The following is a 23,658-nucleotide window of genomic DNA, read 5'->3' as shown; positions in this document are numbered from 1 at the left end:
GAGCTGTTGTTCAGCATCTTAGCTGTAGAGGGCAGTGTCACTGGCCCTCATATGTGGGATCCGAACCGGGGCCCTCTGGCATCCCAAGCGAATTCTTAACCATTGCGCCACTCGGCCGGCCCTTATTTTATTTTTAAAAAAATTTTTTAAAAAGATTTTATTGGGGAATTGGGGAAGGGGAACAGCCAAGTTGTTGTCCTTCAATCTTAGTTGTGGAGGGCGCAGCTAGGTCAGCTCCAAGTCCGGTCACCATCCGGCCACCTGTTGGCAGCTCGTGGCCGCTCAGCTCAAGGTGCCGTGTTCAATCTTAGTTGGTGGTGGGGGGGGGACACAGCTCACCATCCCATGTGGGAGTCGAACCCACAACCTTATTGTTAGGAGCACTAGCTGAGCCATCCTGCCACCTGTTGGCAGCTCAGTGGCAGTTCAGCTCAGGCGCAGCTCACTGGCTCATGTGGGAATCAAACCAGCGACCCTGTTGCTCAGAGTTTGCACTTTTAACCAACTGAGCCACTTGGCCAGTCCCTCAAATGCATAGGGTCAATTTGAATTTGGGAAACAGCCTGTATTAGCCCCCTAATGCTGTGTAACAAATCACCACAAACGCAGTGGCTTGAAACAACACAGTTTATTGTCTCATAGTTTCCATGGGTCAGGAACCTGGGTGTGGCTTAGCTGGGTCTCTCAGGCTTCAATCAGATTGTTGCCTGGTCTGCAGCCTCATCTCAACTGGGGAAGGACCCACTTCCAAGCTTGCTCATGTGGCTGTTGGCATGGTTTAGTTTCCTGTTGGCTATTGGCTCTCAGAATTTTGGCTCTTGGCTGGTGGATCTCCCAGCTTCACCACAGCAGCAAAGGAGGAAGTCTGCTAACAAGATGGGAGTTACATTCTCACGTAAGATAACTGTGCAACAATATCCCATCATCTCTGCCATATTCCAGTGGTTGGAAACAAGGCACAGGCACTCCCTGCTCCGGGAGTTGATGACACAGGCGTGAGGAGTTGGGGGTTGCTGGAGTCCTAGAGTGTCACCCACCCAGCCAGAGCCCATTCAGTGGTGAATGAGATGGAAGGCCCAATAGGAGCAGGGTTGGTTTTGGTTGAACGGGAGATATTATTATTGCCAAGTCATAGGACTATATTTCTCAGTATAACATTTCTACTCTCTGAAGGCGGTTTCTGAGGCAGCATCCAGAAATGTCATGAGATGGCATACTGCTTTGAAAGTTTCTCAAGGTGGCTGTTTGAAGGGAAGGTGCCACCATGCATTCTGTCAGGATGGTTAATCATACACATTGGAGTACCATGCCTTGGGTCACCTCGTGTGTCAGTGGACAATGAGAGGCCAGCCTTTCCATGTTTGCATGAGGACTCAGGACGGGACGAGAGGCAGGGAAGCACTCAGGGAATAGTCCTGGGTATGGAGTCCCTCAGGTGTGGGTTGCATCCACGCTGTGCCACTCACCAGCTGTGTGACTTTGGTAATTCATTTAACCTCTCTGAACCTCCATCTCCTCACCAGCAAAATGGAGATGTTAAACCTTGGCTTACAAAATTGTTTTAATGACTAGGGAGAAACTTACAGGAAGTGTCATGAATGAGTGTGGGGTCTTGGAACAGAAGAGGGCCGTTAGTGGAGAAACTCGTGCCCTCTGGGTACACCGTGGCATTTGGTTAGTAGTAATGTGGTAATATTGATGCCTCAGTTGTGACAAGTGTGCCCTGGTTATATGAGTTGTTAACATCAGCTCAGGCCCAGTGAGGGACACACAGGAGGTGTCTGGACTATCTTTGCAACTCTTCTACAAATCTAAAATGATTTCAGAGTGAAACGTTTATGAACAAGAAGATTCTATTTCTGGGTCAGCCCAGTGGCGCATTGGTTAAGAGTTGGCTTGGGGTGCCAGCTCTGAGCAGCAGGGCCCCGGTTTGGATCCCACACGAGGGCCAGTGATGCTGCGCCCTCTAAGCTAAGATAATGAACAACAGCTCGACCTGAAGCTGGGCTTCCGTGAGTCTTCAGTGATGGTGTAGGCTGCAGTGGGGCTGGCTGGCAGCTGGCGTGAGCTTTCGTGAGCCGCCGTTACCGTGAGCGGCTGTCCAATGGCTAGTGAGCGACTGCCTCACCCGGGAAGAGCGCAATGATAGTACCAACATGGGCCAGTGAAGCAACGTCCTCCACAACTAGACTGAAGAACAAAAGGATAGCAACTTGTCTATTCCCTTTCCCTGATTCCCCAACGCTGTTCCCCTCCCCCAATTCCCCAATAAAATCTTTAAGAAAAAAAAAGAAGATTCTATTTCTCACTTTTAAAATAGGTGGCAAGTAATAAAATATGATACCAGTGTGGATGAGGGTGTGGACAAAAGGATAGTATAAAATGGGATAATCTTTCTCGACAGTAGTTTAGTAGTGTGTTTTCAAGAATCTTAAAAATATTTGACACTCTCCAGTCCCATAATAGCATCTCTAAAATGTGTACTAAGGGATACATTAATAATTAGAGATAGACCTAAAGATGCTCGCAGCACGTTATTTATAAAGCAAAAAGTGGGAGCAGTCTAAATGGCCACTAGTAAGGAAATTGGTTCATCAGTCGTGATATATGAATATTGACTCAGTGTAAATACATGGGCTGCCATGAAAAGGCGTGTTTTCAAAGAACACTAGTGATGTAAGAAAATACCAATGATAGAATGTTAAGTAAAGATGGCAGAAGACAAAAATAAGCCTCCGGGGTGGGGGGCCAGCCGAGTGGCTCAGTTGGTTAAGAGCTCGAGTTCTGAGCAACAAAATTGCCCGTTCGATTCCCACATGGGCCAGTGAACTGCGCTCTAGCTGAGCTGCCACTGAGCTGCCAACAGGCTGCAGGATGGCTCAACTGGTGAGAGCACATGCTCCTAACAACAAGGTTGCCAATTCAACTCCCGCATGGGATGGTGGGCTACGTCCCACCCGCAACTAAGATTGAACACGGCACCTTGAGCTGAGCTGCCGGGAGCTGCCAATGGGTGGTCGGATGGCGACTGGACTTGGAGCTGAGCTAGCTGTGCCCTCCACAACTTAGGCTGAAGGACAACAACTTGGCTGGTCCCCTTCCCCAATTCCCCAACACTGTTCCCCTCCCCCAATTTCCCAATTAAAAAAATCTTTAAAAAGAAAAATAAAAAGATTGTTAATCTTAAAAAAAGCAAAAAACCTCGGTGCATTCCTTATAAAGCTACTCACTGAGGCCCAAAGCTCAGGCCTAAAAGCCTCAAGTTTGGTTTTCTAGAAAAGCTGTGGCCAACACCCAGTAAGTTATACCTGGAGGTGTTCTGTATGGTGCCTACTTTTTGGGGTGCTAGGCACCTTCTGTGTGTAGTAGATGGGGCTGCCTGTTCACTGGCTGCATATGTCTGCCCTGCTGTCTTCCGGGAAGCCAACTTCTGGAGCTGAGCCGCCCATGGACCTGGCTTCACAGTGCGAACTTGAATGGCTCAGCCTGGGCTGGGCACTTGACTTGAAACCTGTCCTCCTTTTTCCCATACATCTGGGTTTCTCAACCTAGGCACTGTTAACATTTTGGGCCAGATCATTCCTGAATATCATCAGATCTCCAGTTATCAGAACTTGGTTTTGAATTACCAGAGTACTACTCTCATGGTAAGTAAAATTTCAAATTAGATGTAAGGGCTTAAAACCAAGAATGACTCCCCACCCGTCAGTCCTGCTCACCATTGTTAACTGTTACCAGTTGTGTTCTCTTCTAGAATTGTTTTTTGTGTGTATACAAATACATCTTTTTAAGAAAAGTGTTTGCAGACCGGCAGAGTGGTGCATTGGTTAAGAGCTGGCTTAGGATACCAGCTGTGAGCAGTAGGGCCCCTGTTCGGATCCCACATGAGGGCCAGTGATGCTGCACCATCTACAGCTAAGATGGTGAACAACAGCTCGACCTGGAGCTGGGCTGCCGTGACTCTCTGGCGACAGCATAGGCTGTAGCCCCCGCTGCAGTGGGCTGCTGTAAAGCTACCGTGAGTGGCCAGCAGCCGGCGTGAGCTGCCAAGAGCCGCCATGAGTGGCTGTCCAGTGGCCAGTGACTGATCTGCCTCACCCAGGAAGAGCACAATGATAATACCAACATGGGCCAGTGAAGCAATGTCCTCCACAACTAGACTGAAGAACAAAAGGACAGCAACTTGTCTGTTCCCCTTCCCCCAATTCCCCAGCGCTGTTCCCATCCCCTAATTCCCCAGTAAAATCTTTAAAAAAGAAAAAAAAAGAAAAGCGTTTGCCCAAATGGCTGTGAGTCGCCATACTGGTTGCAGCTCTCACCGTACTGGTTGCAGCTCTCGGTGTGTAGTATCCTGGCTCTTTCAGTGTTAAAGTCTTGGTGTATAAGGTAGGACCTTTTCCTTGTTTATCACGGTCCCCCGTTGGCACTGCTGACACTGGGGTGGACCATTCCCTGTGGGGGGCCATCCTGGGCATTGTGGAGTATCCCCACCCACTTGATGCCAGGAGCACCCCCAGTTGTGACACTGCCCAGTGTTCCCATGTGGGAACCGCCAGGTTACACCACATATCTCCTTTCACAAGCTTTGGAGTTAAACCTGAGTTGAACCCTTCCTTTTCCTCTTACTAGCTTTGGGCAGTGTTTTATATTTTTATTTTGCTTTTTTTTTTCTGAAGAGATTTTTTCCTTATCTGAAATAGAAAGGTTCCTAACCTTATAGCCATACTGATGTGAGGGCAAGATGGCGTCAGGACCCTGCAGGGCCCCAGCTCAGAACCCGGCAGCTGTAGTCACTGTTTCCACTCAAGAATAGTGTCCACAGACGTGGCTTCGTGGCCCTCCTTGGCTTAGAGGCTGCTGGGAGCCAGGGACCCCTGTGTCCCTCTGTAGTATGAAGGGCTGGGCTCCATGCCTCCCAGAAGCTCCCCACCTCGAGCCATTTGTGCCATCCACCCCCCATGCCTAGGATCTTGACCAACCCAGCAGTTTTGTTCTTTCTAAAAAGTGTATCATGACTATATATATTTATTTGACGGTCACTTTTGAGAACAAGCCCATTGAGTTTGGAAGATAAATCAAGGCTTTTTAACAGCAAATTATAAGGAAATTGTGAATATTCTGCAGTATGTTGTGGTAATATAGTTTGCAAACTTTTCTTTAAAATAAACTTATCTCGGTGTAGCTTTGGCTGTACAGGAAGTTACAGAGATAGGGCAGTGTTCCCCTTTGCCCCACAGCCAGTTTCCCCATATTAACATCTTATGTCAGTGTGGCACGTGTCACAATTAATGTGTCAATATTGATATGTTATGATTAACTAAAATCCACACTTTATTCACATTTCACTAGCTTGTCCCTAATGTCCCTTTGCTGCCCCAGGACCCCATCCAGGATTCTGTGACATTAGTCGCCATGTCTCCCTAGCCCTCTGGGCTGTTACAGTCTCTCCAACGTTCCTTGTCTTTCATGCCTAGATAAGTCGTGAGGGGGACAGGTCAGAACGTCCCCTGATCTGGGTTTGTCTGGTGTTTTCCCATGATCAGACCGGGTTATGGATTTTGGGGAAGAATATGCAGAGGTGAGGTGCCCCTCTCATCACAGCTTCCCAGGGCCACGTGCTGTCCACAGGACTCATCACTGTCAGTGTCACCTTGACCCTTGGCTGAGGCAGAGCCTAGTGGTTTAAACTCTGAGTTATTGCCAACATTAAAAAATCAGGAGATTGTACAATAAAAAGTCTCCCAGCTCCTTAAGATAATTGGAAGAGCTAATGACATCAGGCCACTTCCCACATGGTGACACAGCTGCCTCAGGAGCAGTGTCCCCTTCCAACAAGCCAGGTGTCATCTCTCCAGGGCCCCACCCTGCTGTCACCTGCCTGCCTTGGGCCCACCTCAAACTCATGACCCCAGGACGGGCACCAGAGCTCAGCAACCCCGTCCTTGGCCCTTGAGGGGAGTGTTCCCATGCAGTTTGTTCCTGGTTGGAAATCAGAGAAGCACGTGAGGAATGAGGTCACCTGGGAGCGCTTTATGGTTAGCGTGAAGGACACAGCTGGCCATTCCTAGCCATTCGAGCGAGGTTTAGAACCACCGCATCCAGGGATGCTGGGTGGGAGCCAGGGAGGCTGCTCAACCCCCCACAGTGCCCAGGAGAGCCCCCCACAGAGAGTGACCTGGCCCCAGTGTCCACAGTGTGGACCAAGGTGACCTTCAGATTGGAGAATATTCTTTGGGTCTCACACCAGGACCTAGAGCTGTGCCGAGGCCGCTGGGGCTCCAGGAAGATAAGCTGGTGCAGCAGTTCCCCATCCTGCTCAGCACGTTTTACCCTCCAGGGGCTGCAGGGCTGACCTTGCAGAATTAGGTGAACATGGTTCCCAGAGCACCAAAGCTCAGAGCAGAAGCCCCCTCTCCATCCCACAGGAGAGCTGGGATGACAGCGCTGCCCACGCACCACCAGGGCCTCAAAGGCAGATGGGCTGGTGCGCTGCCAGCCCACCTGACAGGCTGGGGTGGGCCCGGGGATTGGGGAAAGGCAGATTCCCCAGTCTGGCTGAGCAGAGGAGCCCTGGGCAGGCCTCCGTGGCCAGAACCAGGCCAAACCAGGCCAAATACATTTCACTCCCAGGGAGGCTGTCTCTGTTGTCTTCATTCCTTCAACAAAATATTCACTGAGCACGCACACTGAGAGTCTGAAGAGAAAACCCTGTAGGGCATTGAGGTGGTGATGTCAGATCTCTCTTAATGGGAAATCAACAAACTTCTGTACAGGGCCTGGGAGTAAATATTTTCAGCTTTGTGGGCCAGACAGTCTCTGTCGCAGCCACTCGGCTCTGCCTTTGTAAGCATGAAAGTGCCATAGACAGTATTTAAGTGAATGGACATGGCTATGTTTCAATAAAATTTTATTTATAAACACATGGTGGGCCAGATGTGGCCTGTGGGCCCTGATAGATCAACATGGCCCTTCTCCCTCCCAATGCAGAGGCCCCTTATTAAAAGTGGTATTTGACACTCTTGACTACCCTATTTTTCTCTGAGGCCTCCTCCTAGCTTGTGAACCTCAGGCTGGCTTTATCTCCTCTCTGAGCTTCAGTTTCCTCATCGGTAGAACGAGGATAATTGTACTCCTTATGGACTTCTATGTAGATTGTTAGATATTGTAGGATAGTGGTTCTCATTCGGGATGATCCTGCCCCCAGGGGACATGGGGCCATGTCTGGGGACATCTGTGGTTGTCACACTGGGGGTGCTCCTGGCATTGAGTGGGTGGGGTCCAGGGATGCTGCTTAACACCCCACAGTGCCCAGGATGGCCCCCCCAGAACAGCCCAGCCCTGAATGTCCATAGGGCTGAGGGAGGGACCCTGGTGTCTAACAAGTTATCTTGCAAAGACCAGGCTATCACTTCATGTTAGTTGTCTTTCTTTCTTTGGACAACGGCTTCACTCTTACTTTCCAAAACTCTCCATCCACAAAATGGCTGCTCTCCTCCAGGCCTGCGCACTGGCTGCACGCTCAGCAGGCATTCTTTGAGTGCCACCTGGGCACCCCGGCCTCCTGAGTGGATGCACCCTGTTGCCCCGGTCTGCCTGGGTGTTCCAGGGGCCTCCTCCTGCAGCAGCCCCTGCATCAGGGCCAACACGGCTGGCTCAGGAGCCACTCAGCCACCTGTCTGTTTTCCACCTTCTCATTTGCTCTTTCATAAGAGCAAACTTCCCTGCCGATTAGCATATCCTGTTATTAGTGTCTTTCTTTTCTAGGTTTTATATAATCCTGTCATTATTAGATGCTTTCACAGGGACTTCATGTTCCCTCAGTCACATCTTCAAACATTCTCAAGCATAAGTAGCTAATTGTCAATCGGCACTCCCTTTTTTTCTTTTTTTAAATAAACTTTCATTTTAGAGTCACAGAAAAACTGGGAAGACAGTACAGAGAGTTCCCATATACCCCACACCCAGGCCTGCCCTGGTCAACCTCACACATCACTCTGGTACATTCGTCACAAACCAATATTGATGTGTTCTTATTAACTAACATCTGTGCTTCATTCAGATTTCCATAGTTTTCCCCTAATGCCCTTTTTTTGCTCCAGTACCTCATCCAGGACCTCAGGTGACATTCAGTCTTCACGTCTTTTTAGGCCTCTCTGGGTTGCGATGGTTTCTCAAATTTTCCATATGCAGAAACCAGTTATCACTTCAGGGGTGGGTTATAAGTGGACCTGATGGGTGGCGATTGGTGATAAACGGTCCTATTTTGAATGATAGGAAAATTTTGCTCACTAAATTTAGGTATTTTGTTATTTATTTATTTGTTTGTTTTTTCTTTATTCCCCTCCCCCTCCCATTTGGCAACCATCAGCTTGTTCTCTGTATCAATGGGTCGGTTTTTGTTTTGTTTACTCATTTATTTTTATTTTTTAGATTCCACATACTTGTATAAGTGAAAAAAATACTGTATTTGTCTTTATCTTACTTATTTCACTTAGCACAATACCCTCTAGGTCCATCCATGTTGTCACAAATGGCAAGATTTCATTCTTTTTTTATGGCCGAGTAATATTTCATTGTATGTATGTAACACATCTTCTTTGTCCAGTTGCCTATTGGTGGATTCCTAGGTTGCTTCCATATCTTGACTATTGTAAATAATGCTGCAGTTATTTACAGAGGGGTGCAGATATCTTTTCAAATTAGTGTTTTGGGGTTTTTTTGATAATTACCCAGAAGTGGAATTGCTGGGTCGTAAGTAAGTCCTATTTTTAATTTTTTTAGGAACTTCCATACTGTTTTCCATGGTGGCTGCACCAATTTGCAATCCCACTAACAGTGCATGAGGGTTCCTTTTTCTGCACATTCTCACCAACACTTGTTTGTTGATTTACTGATGATGAATTTAGATCTTTTGGGTGCCCTTTACAGTCAAAGTTTTCTAGCCAGTTGATAAAAACGAGGTATTTACTAACAGAAGGTTGGGCGATGGATACTTCAAGGTGATGGGGAGGCAACAGCCCTCTTCTGAATTTAAAAGAAGCGATGCCTCTGTGGTTGTGTTTTGTGTTGCAGGATGGTCTGAGATCTTTTTGCCGGGTGATCGCGAGGGGCGGTGTTGAGCTTTCTTTATGACTGGGGCGCTGATTTCCAAATGAGGGAGTGGAATGATGTGTCTGCAGTGGCATCTGGATATGAATATTTGTGACTGAAATAGTGCCATTTTCTTGTAGGCCGCCCTCCAGTTCGGGGGTTGCAAACTACAGCCCAGGGGCCGAATGCAGGGCACCTTGTTTTGTAAATCAAGTTTTATTGGCACACGGCCACACCCAGGTGTTTACGACAGCCTATATGAGTTGTAGTGACAAAGCCCATCTGATTCGCAAAGCTGAAAATATGTACCAGCTGGCCTTTCACCAAAACACTTTGCTGGGCCCTGGTCTTGTCAATAAGACAGGTAATAGAAGTTCAAATATATAATATGACATAGTGTCACATCACATAACAACATACATATATATACATATATATATATGTATATATATATATATGTTAAAGAAGTTGTAATAATAAAGCAATTATGTACTATTAACAATATGTCAGGCACTGATTTAAGCATTTTATAGATATTCTTTTATTTAATCCAAAAAGCAAACCCGTCCAGGAGGTGCTGCCATCCTCTCCATGTTACAAATTCGGAAACTGAGGCATGGAAGAGTAAGTTGTGAAGTCAGGACAGAGAGTATGCCACTGTGCTTCCTCTCAGATGCAAGAATATATGTCCCCGCCCACCCCCTCCCATGGGACTCAGTGTAGCTGTTTTAATTGTGAGTGGAAAAAGAAATTCTTTTGTACTCATTTTATTTTTTGTCCGAAATTGGTCCTCCCAAATCAGTTGCCTATCCCTCCATATATTGCAGTCCCAGCTGGTGGGGGTGTGATCGCTGCCTAGTATGGTGGGCTGGTTCTGCTCCCAGGGGACACTGGGAAATATCTGGGGACGTCTGTGGTTATCACACTGGGGGTGCTCCTGGCATCAAGTGGGTGGGGCGAGGGAACAACCCGGCCCCAATGTCTGCAGTGCTGAGGGGGAGACCCTGTGTTAATTATTTGGGAAAAAATTGAGACTGATCCCTGTTCACACTGGACACTGGAATAAATCTCGATGGTCAGATAGTGTAACCCAGGGTGACCTCCCCACCCCCACTCTGGGTTACATAGCGGAGGGTCGGGCCTCTAAGGCACCAAGAGCATAGAACTGGGGGCAGCAGCATTCTTTGCCCTTGTCCTACTTGGCTCCCAGAGACCTTTAACCCCTGGGGTCAAGCACCAGTGCCCTTTTGCCCTGCCTGGGTAGGGGTGTGATGGCATCTGATCTGGGTCACTCTTGGCTGAGTCTGCAATCAGGCATGTGTCTTTGGAGCACCATGTCTCTGCCCTGTCCCCAACACTTCTCCCCCTTCCTTTGCAGTCAGAGCTCATCAGGGTGACATATTTAGATGGTTGCTGTGGTGATGAGTGAAGGCTGAGGTGATAGCTGCAGCGAGTGCGTAAAGACAGCGCTGTTTCTATATCGAGCCTCCAATGAGAGGAGTCGCTCCTGCCACATGTAGGTGGGATGTCAGTGTGGGAAGGGAAGGGGCTCAGGCACCCCGGTCTACCCACTTGGCTTCCACAGACAGGATCTGCATCCTGGGCAGGGGAAAGCTGCCTATCACCAAATGCTGTCTTCTTGGCAGTCCCTGGCCGTGAGGGGCCTGCTTAGAGCAGGGGTTCTCATCAGGGGCCATCCTTCCCCCAGGGGATACTGGGTCATGTCTGGGGACCTCTGTGGTTGTCACCAGTGGGGTGCTTCTGGCATTGAGTGGGTGGGGGCCAAGGGTGCTGCTCAGCACCCACCAGTGCCCAGGACGGCCCCCCACAGAAATGACCTGGCCCCATGTCAGCAGTGCCAAGGGAAGGAACCTGGCTTTGGGGGAAGCAGGCAGAGGCAGTGGGTTTGTTCAGTTTCAGAAGGTCGATGCTGGCATTGACATCTTGATAATTTGTGAAATCCCCAAGCCTTCACTTTCTTGGCCCAGTTGTTCTACCACCCTCTCCTCATTGAATTTTTTGATGTTTTTTCTTTTTTTTTTTTTAGCTGAGCAATCCTGCCACCTGTTGGCAGCTCAGCGGAGCTCAGATCGGGCTGGGAATCGAACCGGAGACCCTGTTGCTCAGAGCTCGCACTCTTGGGCGAACTCTTAACCAACTGAGCCACTCAGCTGGCCCTCTCTCCTCACTGAATTTACTGCATCCTTTCAGGCTCTTGAGTCTTCCGAGATTATCAGGGTGATAGAAGCTGAGAAAACAAGAAAATGAAAATGCCAGTGCTGTTCAGTGCTTGTCAGAAACATGTAATGGTTGACCAGACATTCACATGGAGATGTCAGGTGAATCAGCCCAGCTACAGGTGTATCAGTTGTCTAATGCTGTGTAACATATTACCCCAAACTTATTGGGTTGTCGGAAAAGTCATGATGTATTTTTGCAATGAAAAACAGAGAAAAAATACGTCATGACTTTTCCGACAACCCAATAGTTTAAACAGCAAGCATTTATTACACCACGGCTTCTCTGGGTTTGGAATTTGGAAGCAGCTTAACTGGGTGGTTCTGGCTCAGAGACTCTCAGAAGCTTGCAGAGCACGTGCCGACCAGGGCTGCCTCATCTGAAGGTTCGACCAGGGCTGAAGGAGGCCCTTCCAGGATGGCTCCCCAACATGGCTGTTGGCAGGAGGCCTCAGCTCCCCCATGGGGCCCCTCCACAGTGCTACCTGAGTGTCCTTACAATGTGGTGGCAACCCCTCACCCCCTCTCCAGTGATCCAAGAGAGAGTGAGGAAGAAGCCACATGTCTTTTATGACTTGGTCTTAGAAGTGACACACTGTCACTTCTGCCACATGCAACTGATCACACAGACCAACTGTGATACAAAGTGGGAGGAGACCACACAAGGGCATGAATATCAGGGTACAGGCTACCACAGCAGGTGAACTTATCTCTGAAAATCAGTCAAATGAGACATTAATTTATTTGCCCAATGTCCCTAAAAAAAAGAAGAGTACACTACCTGCCATCACAAAGAAGTGGTGTGTGAAGTGATGGGTTTAGTGATTTCGCCCAGAATTGGCAGTTTGTGTTTTGAGCACATGCCATTCCTGGGGCATTCTGGGTAGAATGGCAGTTTGTTTGCACCCTTATGCCCGCAAAGCTTGGAGGACAGACACGGGACGAGAGGCATGTGTTCTTATGGGGTTGGGGCAGAAAAAGGAAGAGGGGGTGTCACCGAGAGCTTTGTGCTGGGAGATGGGAGGGACAGGTTGAGGGTCGGGCGGGACTGCAGAGCCTGGTTGGTAACAAGACGATGAAGAGGTGGTGTCCTGCTCAGTGCCATCTTGCAGAAGCAGCTCATCACCGGCCAGCATGTGCTTTCCATTGGCCAAACGGAATTTGGGAGTAATCCACGGGAGGGCATGTGCAATGATTCTGTTAGGGCTCTTCTCTGATCTGCTCCTGGGCCTCCATGGTCCCTGTGCCACTTGAGGGCTCTGGTGTTGGTTAATCCAGGCCCGAGCAGTCAGGAGATTCTGATCCTCACAGTATTATATTGTTAGGACACTTGTAGGGGATTAGGGGGAAAAGTGGGAAATGCATTTGTTCAGGACTGACCTGACTTCTCTCTGGATCTTGATCATAAAAGCTATTAGAAAGAATGAGCTGGTAAAATGTGAGCACTTAGGGATCATCTAGTCTAAGACAGGCTCTCCCCTCCCTCCTTCCTAATTTCCTTCCTTCCTAAAATCAGAATTTTGGGTTCTTTTTTTTTTTAAAGATTTTTATTGGGGAATTGGGGGAAGGGGAACAGACAAGTTGCTGTCCTTTTGTTCTTCAGTCTAGTTGTTGAGGACGTTGCTTCACTGGCCCAAGTTGGCACCATCATTGCGCTCTTCCCGGGTGAGGCAGATCAGTCGCCGGCTTCTGGACGGCCGCTCACAGCGGCTGCTGGCCGCTCACGCTGGCTGCTGGCTACACACAGTAGCCTATGGCAACCCACTGCAGCAGGGGCTGCAACCTACGCCATCACCAGCGACTCACAGCAGCCCAGCTCCAGGTCGAGCTGTTGTTCAGCATCTTAGCTGTAGAGGGCAGTGTCACTGGCCCTCATATGTGGGATCCGAACCAGGGTCCTCTGGCGTTCCAGGCCAGCTCTTAACCAACGCGCCACTCGGCTGGCCCAGAATTTTGGGTTCTTGATGTAACTTCCAATTTATCTCTTCAAGACCTTTTTTTTTAAAAAAAGATTTTATTGGGGAATTGGGGGAGGGGGACAGACAAGTTGCTATCCTTTTGTTCTTTAGTCTAGTTGTGGAAGACATCGCTTCACTGGCCCATGTTGGTATTGTGATCCTTGCGCTCTTCCCGGGTGAGGCAGATCAGTCACCGGCCTCTGGGCCGCTAATGGCGGCGCTTGGCAGCTCACACCGGCTGCCGGCAGCTGATGGTAGCTTATGAGAGCCCATTGCAGCACATGCTGCAGCCTACGCCGTTGCCAGCAACTCACAGCAGCCCAGCTCCAGGTTGAGCTGTTGTTCACCAACTTAGCTGTAGAGGGCGCAGCGTTACTGGCCCTCATGTGGGATCTGAACCAGGGCCCTGCTGCTCAGAACTGGTGTCCCAAGCCAACTCTTAACCAATGCGCCACTCAGCCGGCCCAAAACCCTCTTTCAATAGACTACTTTTTAGAGTACTTTTAGGTTTACAGAAAAAGTGAGTAGGCAGTACACCGAGTTCCCATATTTCCCGCCCCCCCGCCTCTTGTCACCATCTTGTGTTGGTGTGGCGCATTTGTTACAACTGGTGAGCCAGTATCGATACATATGTGCCTTTGTGTTTCTTTTTATTGCAAGTGCCATTATTTTGTAATTTCCAGGAGACCTGGAATTAAACAATTATTGTGACACTGCTTCATGTTTGGGGGTGGACCCCCCCCCCACCACCAGAGGGTTCCAGCACATGAAAGCCACCAACGTTGTTTTTGCAATGTCACTGTCTGCTCAGAAAACTTTGGGACTTCCCTTTTCGGGCATTTGAAGCCCTCTGGAATGGAATCCAAGGATCATCAAACTCTCTGTATAGGTCAGAGTTAAATATTTGGCTTTTCAGGCCACATGCTATCTGTCACTACTATTCAACTCTTCCATTGTAGTGCAAAAGATTAATGAATGAAGCGGCATGGCTGTGTGCCAATAAAACTTTATTACAAAAGCAAGCAGAAGGTCAGGGCTTGCCAACCCCTGCTCTCGTTCATCTTATCACCTTTATATAATGTTTGTTTTCTGCAGGCCCAGTATTGGGAAATGATTAGGAATTCACGCCTGAGGTCCGTCTGGCCTGGCTGTCAAGTCCCACTGTGCTCACATGCAACCTTGAGCAGTTTATTTCCTTTCTCTGACTCAATTTCTTCATTCATAAGAAATATACAGAGGGTGCCAAAAAATATATACACGTTTTAAGAAAGGAAACTGTATTTATTTATTTATTTATTTATTTATTTATTTATTTATTTATTTATTTAAATTGGTGGCCACTTTTAGTCCACCCCACTGGCCAGGAAACTGTATTTAAATTGTAATACTCAATATATACCGATAACAAAAGATGAATACAAGTCATGTTTGACTTCTGCAATTACAAGAGGTGCTCATCAGCGTCCAGACACTTCTGATTATTGCGAACTACTGCTTGAGCAATGTTGACCAAAGTGTCCACTTGTATACATTTTTTTGTCACCTCCAGTATATATATATATATATATATATATATATATATATATATATACACACACACATACACACACACACACACAAATACTCCTCAGGGAGATATCTATATCTATTGGTATATCTACAATATATCTATATCCCTCTACCTATACCTATATCCATTGATAGATAGGTAGATAGATATAGATATCTTCACAAAGTGTGTTTTATTTTCATTAATCATACAAATAATTTTCTATCCTAGGGTAAACCGGAGAATTTGACAGTCCATGTTGGCGGAGGGGAGTTCCCCTCAGAAACCCACAGACCAATGGCATGGGCATGGGAGTGAATGATGGTGTTTGTTGTAACTAAATGAGCAGACATACAAGTATGTTAAATGCTTGTCACAGAGACTGGCACATGTGTACTGAGTAGGTATTAAGATACTTTTATTCTACTGTATGAATGAGTTAGATAAATGGTTTCCCCTTGTATTATTAGTTTCCTTGTGCTGTGTAACAAATCACCCTAAAGGTAGTGGCCTAAAACAACACACATTTAGTATCTCACCATGTCTGTGGGTCAGGAGTCTGGGTGTTGGTTTAGCTGGGACCTCTGCTCAAGGTCTCTCACTGGTTGCAGTCAGGGTGTCAGCTGGGACAGGGGTCTCATCAGAAAGCTCAACGAGGGCAGTTGCCACGCCTCAGCTCACGTGGCTATGGGCAAGATTCAGTTCCTCTGGGGCCTTCGTTCTTGGCTGCTGGCTGGACAGACCTCACCAACCTGGCTGATGGTTCCCTCATAGCATGCAGGCTGAGCTGGCAGCTGAGTCTGTTAGCCAGGCAGAAGTCACACTCTTCTGCAACATAATGACAGAAGTGACACTCCCTCTGACCTAGCACACTCCAGGGGAGGGGATTAGACAAAGGTATGACCACCAGGAGGCGGGTCATGGGTGCCAGACAGGCCAGAAACAAAGTTTGTTTCTGTGCCTTTTGTTCAGAGTTAATGGAGCACTTATCACAGAGCACCTACTGTGTGCTGCAGGATTTGTGTTTGTGGTCAGATCTCAGTTTTTTTCTCACCCCCAAGTAGACGAGAACACAGCTGAGAACACAAAGCCAGTGGACTTCAAAACACACAGCCTGCGGGTGCCATCATTGGCACTCAGCACACGTCTACCTGACCCCACAGTGTCATGTGGCACCGTCACCTTTGCCCAGTGACTCCTGCCATATAATTAGTGTAGAATGCTCTTTTTCTTCCTCAGTAGAAACTAGTGTTTATCAGCCACCCTGTAGGAAATTCTCATAATGCCGATCCTGCGTATCTATCAATTGCTGGGGACCCTGGGGGCCACAACCCTTGTGATATCTAAGACTTCCTTGTCTCTTGCATCATGAACCAAACTCCCTCTGTAGAGAACACACAATTTAAATGTATTTATATTCTACGGGAATGACAGGCCGGCATGTCCCTTCTCTACCGCTCCATGAGAGTGTAATCAATCCTGGGTCTCAGATGTGTGTCAAAACCTGCCCAGGGGCCCCTGGCTTTGGGATTGACATGTTAAAGTCACATGACATTCCCACCTGCACAGCCCCCAAATTCTCTGTGAGTGCCCCTTTGCCCCACCCCTCCCCCCGGCCCCTGAGCTTGATAACAGGGTCCTGTCTGAAAAGGGATTTGCCCTCCAAGAGGGGACAGCAGCTCATGAGCTTTTGTGTCCAGACGGACACAGAATCTCAAATAGAAGCTTCAGGAAGCTGTAGTGCAGTGCAGTCCACCCTGCAGGGGACACTGGGCAACATCTGGGGACATCTGTGGTTGTCACGATTTGGGATGCCCCTGGCGTTGAGTGGGTGGGGCCGGGGACGCTCCTCAGCCCCCACAGTGCCCAGGCCGGCCCCCTACAGAGAGAGACCCGGCCCCCGTGTCAGCATTGGGGAACTCCCAAATTCTAGAGTGAGGGACAGCAGCGATTGCACACAGTAGTCCTCTGCAGATATGTGTTGGTTATACAAACCCTTTGAAAAAGTTCTGGAAGCTCAGATCTAGAGAAGTGGGTTGCGACTTGCTGGCTTCCTGCCCAGGTGTGCTGTCCTGTGTCTGTCGGGACTAGTCCCACCGCTCCTTACTGGGGATTGATTCTGACGGGTCCAGAGCAATCAAGTCCTCCACGTCTGTCGCAGCTTATCAGGGATACCCCACCACCCCCCTAAAAGCCAGTTTCATGACCCTGTTTTCGGCAGTTGCAAGAGTCCAGCTGCTTGTTCCCGCCTACTGCCCACCACTTGGAGCCATTAGGCTGACAAACTGACAAATCTATCTCACCCTTTCTGAACTATGAGGAAAACAAAACCACCAGGAAATGAACGAAGGAATACCCTAGAGCACTCCTGGTTTCAGATCGTGGTTTCTGTGTTCCTTGTTCAAGGTGACAGATGACAGCTGAAGACTGCAGCTGAGAACAGGGGCCTACGTTTCTCAGAGCTGGCTGAGGGCTGGCTCTAGGCTGAGCCTGTGCTGACCGTTTCCTGTGCCCTGCCCATAGAACCACAGTGGGGTTCCCAGGTTACAGTCCCAGGCTGGGCTCCAGGTGGGAACAGGCCCAACCTCACCCAGCTCTGGGGTCAGCCTGGTCCCCCCCAGGTCCTCCGGCAACGCAGGCTGTCCCTTGACACAATCTCAGGACTTCCTGAGCCCCTCCTGTGGACGGGCTCTGTGAGAGCTATTAGAACTGCCAGGATGAGCAAAAGACACAAGATTCTGCCGTCAGGGGTCTCGTCCATCCAGGGACACTCAGCTGGGAGCCAGGCCGTGCTGATGGGCACGGAGTCTCTTCAGGAGGCAGTGACAGTGGCCTAGGGTTACATAGTGTGATTGTTGCACACCCTTGTAAATATCCTAAAAGCCCCTGAATTGGATACTTTAAAGGAGTGAATTTTCTAGCATGTGAATTATATATCTCTCAATTTAAAAAGAGAAAGAAGGCATGTGGACAAGGTGAGGCCTGAGGTGGTAGGAAGCACTGCCCATGACAGGAGTAGGTGGGAGTCCTCCGTGAGGCATCCCTGATCACCACTGCTGTAAATGACGCCGGTCTCTGCTCGTGGTTTATTCTCCCTCACGGCACCTGGCACTTTCCACCTGGAGTGTTCGTTGCTTGTTTCTGAGGTCTGTCTACCCTGCCTCGAGGGCAGTTCCTGAGGGCAGTCTGTGTGGGGTTAGCAGGCACCCGAGCACCAGGGCTCCATCTTAAAATTTGCACGAAGTTTTGAACCAGGGGTTCTACCATTTCGTTTTGTCACTGGCTTTGCAAATTCTGTAGCAGGTCCTATGGAGAGTCCTACCTCCTACTCAACTCCACTGCTCATCCTTCCAGGGCGTTGGGATCTATCCTGATGGGGGGGGTGAAAGCCCAATGTTTTGTCTGGGAGGATAGAGCTGGTGAAGGTCATGGGGACAGCCTGGTGCCAGCTGGTGTGGCTTGCAACCTGCCATCTCCTGGCCCCCGGGTTCGGAGCTGCCGAGATGTTTTTGTCCACACCGCTTCCTGCTCCGGCCCAAGCTGGTCTGGGCTGCGTGCAGCTGGAGCAGGGGTGGGGGTCGGTGGTGTCACCTCACTGCTCAAGTCCAAGTTAAGGGCTCAAGGACAGCAGCTAGCAGCTGGTGTTACAGGGCTGGGGACAGGGAGATTTGTAGTTGGTGGATGTGAGGGTAGGGAGTGAAAAATCATCTTAAAAATGATTCATAAGACACCCATGATCACAGCAGCATGATTCACAACAGCCAAAGGTGGGAACAGCCCAAGTGTCCATCAGCAGGTGATGAATAAATACTATGTGGCCCATCCACACACAGGAGTGTCACTCAGCCATGAAAAGGAGGGAGGCGCTGACACTCGCCTCAACGTGGATGGACCTTGAACACATGGTGCTCAGTGAGAGAAGCCAGACACACAAGGCCACGCAGTGTGTGATTCCACTTATGTGAAATGTCCAGAACACGCACATCCACATACAGGAGGGGCGTTAGTAGTTGTCAGGGGATGGGGGTGACTGCTGATGGGGATGGGGTCTCCTTTAGGGGTGATGAAATACCCTAAAATGGGTTGTGATGATGATCACACAACTTTGTGAATATACTAAAACCCACTGAGTTGTGTGCTTCAAGATGGTTGAATTGTGTGGCATGAGAATTATATCTCAATAGAATTGTCTAAAAAAATGATGCCTAGTTTATCAGTCACTGTTTCCTGGTTTTGATAACCGCCCTTAGTTGCATAAGGAACCACTACCTGGGGAACTGGGTGAAAGGTGCCCGGGACCCCTCTTTACTAGTTTTTCAACTTCTTGTGTCTTTTTTGATTCAAAAATAAACATTTGAAGGATCATATGCATAGATCCTGCAAGGTTGAGGCAAATCTTGGCCTCCAGGCCCATGGGCATGTTGCTCCAGCCCTTTCATCACTCATCCTTGCTGTCCACTGCTGCCCATCCTGGTCCTCCAGGGCGCGCCTCTCTCCTCGGTGCCTCAGCAGCCCCTTTCCTAATGGCTGCGAGAAAAGCAGATCCTGCTCTGTTATATTCTAGCAGCTCCGGGATCCCAAAGGGCTTGGGGTGTTCCTGGGATGACGGCGCCACCTGCAGGTGATGGTGGGGATCTCAATTCTCCTGGCCTTTTACTGGCTACGAATTAGCCTGAACTCAGAGAATGGAACCAGCACTTAAAAGTTTTTATTGAGTTATTAATATTTTGTTAAATGCACTTTTTATTTTAGAATAGTCTTAGATTTTCAGAATAGTTTCATAGACGTTACAGTGAGTTCCCATCTACCTATCACCCATTTTCCCAATGGTCGTATCTTCCATAACCACAATACATTTGTGACAACCAAGAGACAGACATGGGAACATTCCTGTGAGCTCAGCTCCACTCTTCTTCCAAATTTAATTTGTTTCCCCTCTTTCTGTCCCAGGACCCCATTCAAGATCCCACCTTACATTTAGTCCTCATGTCTCCTTAGGCCAACCTGGGTGAATTGGTCACCCTGTGGGCACCCTGGGGCAGGAGGTGACTCAGTCTCCTTCTCTTCCTCCCAAGGGACCATGAGGTTCAAAGGATGCCAGTGAGCATCTTTTATAAACTCTAGAAGGTCATATAAACATCCTGTCCTCTCATTCAATTTAGTTTTGGAAAATGTGGAAACTTAATCAGAAATAATGTCATAAATCTCTAATTGCCCTCTTAAATCTACCCTCTCTGCATCTTGAAGCATCCTATTTGTGCTGTCCCCAGTGTCTGGCAGAGTAACCAAAAGGCACAGCTCCCCAAATGACTGTTCCCGTTGTCTAACTAATCATAAGTACGGGACTCTTCCATGCAGACGCCCGCAGGAACACCCACATTTCTAGCCACGTGCTGCTCAACTGAAGTGTTACATTTTTCTTCCAGGGAGTGGACGTTTAGTTCCTGGAACCTTGGCACTGAAGACAGCCAGGCCTCACGCACAGGTCAGTGTCACAGCGTTTTTCTCTTTTCCACATTCACGCGGGCGTTAGGCTGGCCATTCTGGGCCCGGGGAAGAGTTAAGAGGCTGGTCTGCCATTGAGGCAGTTGTCCTCACCGGGCATGCCTGTACCTTCCCAGCCTTGCTCATTTCCAAGGGTTTGTCCTGTCTGCCAAGAGCGCATGGGAGCGACAGGGACCATCTTCTACTCTTCGGCGCCAGTCGCCATGAAGCAGGGGTCGTGGGCTGTTCCTGGCGCACCCCAGGACGGGGTCGGACAGAGCATGCATAACTGTGCCACCTGCTTTAGGCTGTGTTAGCTTCATCCTAGAGAGGTTTAATTAGGGAGCCTCTTCATCCCATTCCCCGTTTGCGTGGCGGGTGACTGTCCTTAACCATCGCCAGGAGCAGAGCTAAGTCCCTGGATATGATCACTACCTGAAATGTGTTGCCCGCCCAGCAGACACCGCAGTGGCGTCAGGAAGGCTGGTTTTTAACAAGCTGGGAGCAGAGCTAAGGCCCAGGCCCTGGCCCCTTAACTCCCATCTGTTTGTTTACCTCTGGTCTTATTCCCCAGAGGATTCTGAGTGACTTTTATAAGGTGGGGCAAGGAAACAACCGGGAAATGAGGAGAGTGCTAGGAGCTGTGTGCTGCTGCCTGCGAATGTATTTACTGTAACTGCTGTGCTCGGCTGCCTGGCCCGCAGGCCCCGTTCCCTGCGCCTTCCTTTTTCTTAAATGTTTTGCTGCCCTAATGGAGTTGTGTCTTTGATGAGATCTTTAGAATACACTTCCGGTTTGTAAAGAAAATTCTGATGGAATTTTGATTAGGGTTGTGTTTCATTTTCCAATAAATCTGAGGGAGATCTGCTGTCTTTATAACTTTATAATGTTGGCTGTTCCCATTCAGTGTGTGTGTGTGTGTGTGTGTGTGTGTGTGTGTGTGTGTGAGAGAGAGAGACAGAGAGAGTGTGTGTCAGAAAAAATGTTGGAAAAGAAGGCAGACTCCAAAGACAACCATCAAATGATTCCATTTAGATAAAATTTCTAGAAAATTTTTTAGGGACAGGAGGGTGACTTGTGGTTGCCAGGGGCTGGAATGGGAAAGGGGTGAGTGTGACTGTGCACCAGGAATCTGATGGGATGAAGGGAAGGGTCCAACCTGCGTGATGAGGACAGTCGTACAATTCGGTGAACTTACTAGAAAAGACTTGCGCACTCTTGCCAGTGAATTTTACAAAAGGTAAGGTGCACTTCAGTAAGGTTAAAAAAATATATATTTTAGCTAAGTTCGAGGGAGAGGCTGTCCCTAAGGGTGAGGGAATCCCAGCAGGGAGTGCCCACGCCTTTAGGAGCTGGAAGGCAGAAGAGACATACTTTATTCACTGACTCTCTAGGTACCACCTGCCTGATACAATGGCCGGGTTTTATACTACGCAGAGACAAAGGTGGCACACAGCCAAGGCACTTATATAAGTACATACAGAAACAGGGTGCACGGCGCCTGCGCTCATCCCACCCCCTTGACCCAGTGGGTCATAGTTCTGCTGGATGGCCAGGTGAGTGAGCCTGACCGGCTCTATTTTCCCTACACAGCCTTAAGGCTGAGGTTGGAGCCCTGGGGTCCGTCAGACTTGGTGCTCAGCCTAGGTCCAGAGCAGATTTAACGGGCTAACTCTGTTCACAAAGTCGGTGGGCGAACCGCGCGCGCTCGGGGGAGTGTGGGGGGGGTGGCCGGGCGAGGTGTGGTCGGCTGACCTGTCTGTCTGCGCAGCCTGAGAAGCGCGAGCCCCGCTCATCCGTTCTCTTCAGTGTCAGACTGACTTCCTGTAAAAAGGAAGTAGAGATGCAGACAAGTACAAAGAAGGCAAAGTCGCCAAAACCCCACCAGCGATGACCATTGCTGACATCTGGTGAGCATCCAACCCAAGTCTCTCTGTGAGCTACATTCACACGTGAATTTAGACCAGTAGATTTCCACTTTAATGAGCTCATTTTGCTTGATGGGCACCTTTCTTGTCAATAAACCTAGATTTCTGTCATCTTTCCTGATATTGGTTTAACATTATAGACAAATTATAAGTTATTTCTTTAAAATAATTTTATAATTGAGTTGACTGCTCTCCTATTGGTGGGCTTTTGTGGGTGTTTATTTTTCTCCCCCCCACTTCTCTCCTTCTCCCTCTCTCTCTCTCTCTCCCCCTCCTTCCCTCCCTCCCTCTCTCTGCTATGCTCTGATATGGATATCCTTGTGTGAATGCCGTATATAGCCTTGGTTGGTTATCATTTGGGATAAGTTCCTATATGTAGGTTTGTGGTGTGTGTGTGTTTAAATCAGGGTGTTCTCCCCTCCAGGACTTGTGTCCTTCCCCTCCCAACTACAGTTCTCACATCTCTGCCAGTCTCTCTGGGTCTCCTGGTTATCCGTGACTTCAGCATTTCTTCTGGGGAGCTTCTGCTGGGAATGGCCTGGCTGTGTTCTTCACTTGCCTTTTCTCTCATGGACTTGTTTAACTCTTCATACACATTTGCTTCAACTTTCTATATTTCTTTGTTGGACGCTGTCCGCTGTCTGTCACATGCACTGAGACTATTTTTCTGAGCGCCTGAGCGTATCTTTCCACTTGGTGGGAGGTAGTTCTGCCATAGGGAATTGTAAACATTTTGTGGACACCAGTGTTGTCCTTTGTGTTTGGGAGGTAGTCTTCAATTTCAAGATTATAAAAAAAAAATTCATCTGCATTGTATTCAGATTGTATATTTTGCACTTACATCCTTGAGCCATGTGAAATTCAGCTCTGCTAGTGGGTCTCACCTGGGGCGATCCTGCCCTCGGGATACCGAGTGATGTCTGGGGACATCTGTGGTTGTCACACTGGGGTGCCCCTGGCAACGAGTGAGTGGGACCAGGGAGGCTACTCAACACCTCACAGTGCCCAGGACTGCCCCACAGACAGTGACCTGGCCCTGAATCTCAGCAGTGCCAAAGGGGCACCTGCCCAGTCTGGCCCTCAGGTCTAAAGGGACTCGTGTATCTTTATTACAGACCCAAATCTGTGTCATCACTGCAGAGGGAAAACGGCCGCTTAATTACATTTCCATACGTCCTAACAAGAATTTTCTTAGGGAAGATGATTTGGGAACATCCTCTGGAGACAGACCATTTCAGAGTCTGAGCTCAGTGTGGAGCTTGAGTTTCACTCTAACATGTCAATTTCGCTTTCAAATGTGTTGTCTTTGGCCTCAATCCCTTTACATACAATTGGGGTGGATTCTGCCCAAGGGGACATTAGGCCAACAACTGGAGGTGCTCCTGGCATGGAGTGGGTGGGGGCAGGGATGC

The 23,658-nt window shown here is 48.7% G+C and overlaps 1 protein-coding gene across 3 annotated transcripts in view; it reads left to right on the top strand.

Annotated features, from left to right (window-relative positions):
• The window catches only part of GNG7 (G protein subunit gamma 7), a 124,097-nt gene that overhangs the window by 19,896 nt on the left and 80,543 nt on the right, over positions 1-23,658 (top strand). For 2 of the 3 annotated variants that reach the window (XM_019657429.1, XM_019657427.1), the window contains exon 2: positions 20,261-20,319. The gene's annotated coding sequence lies outside the window, so the exon portion shown is untranslated. Of the gene's footprint in view, positions 1-15,100; positions 15,235-20,260; positions 20,320-23,658 lie in introns of those variants that run through there. The other variant, XM_019657428.1, reaches the window with a different exon arrangement.

Source organism: Hipposideros armiger, unplaced genomic scaffold, assembly GCF_001890085.2.
Source record: "Hipposideros armiger isolate ML-2016 unplaced genomic scaffold, ASM189008v1 scaffold_275, whole genome shotgun sequence".
Taxonomy (NCBI): domain Eukaryota; kingdom Metazoa; phylum Chordata; class Mammalia; order Chiroptera; family Hipposideridae; genus Hipposideros; species Hipposideros armiger.
Note: the sequence above shows the minus strand (reverse complement) of the source record. Positions and strands in the feature narration are given on the sequence as shown.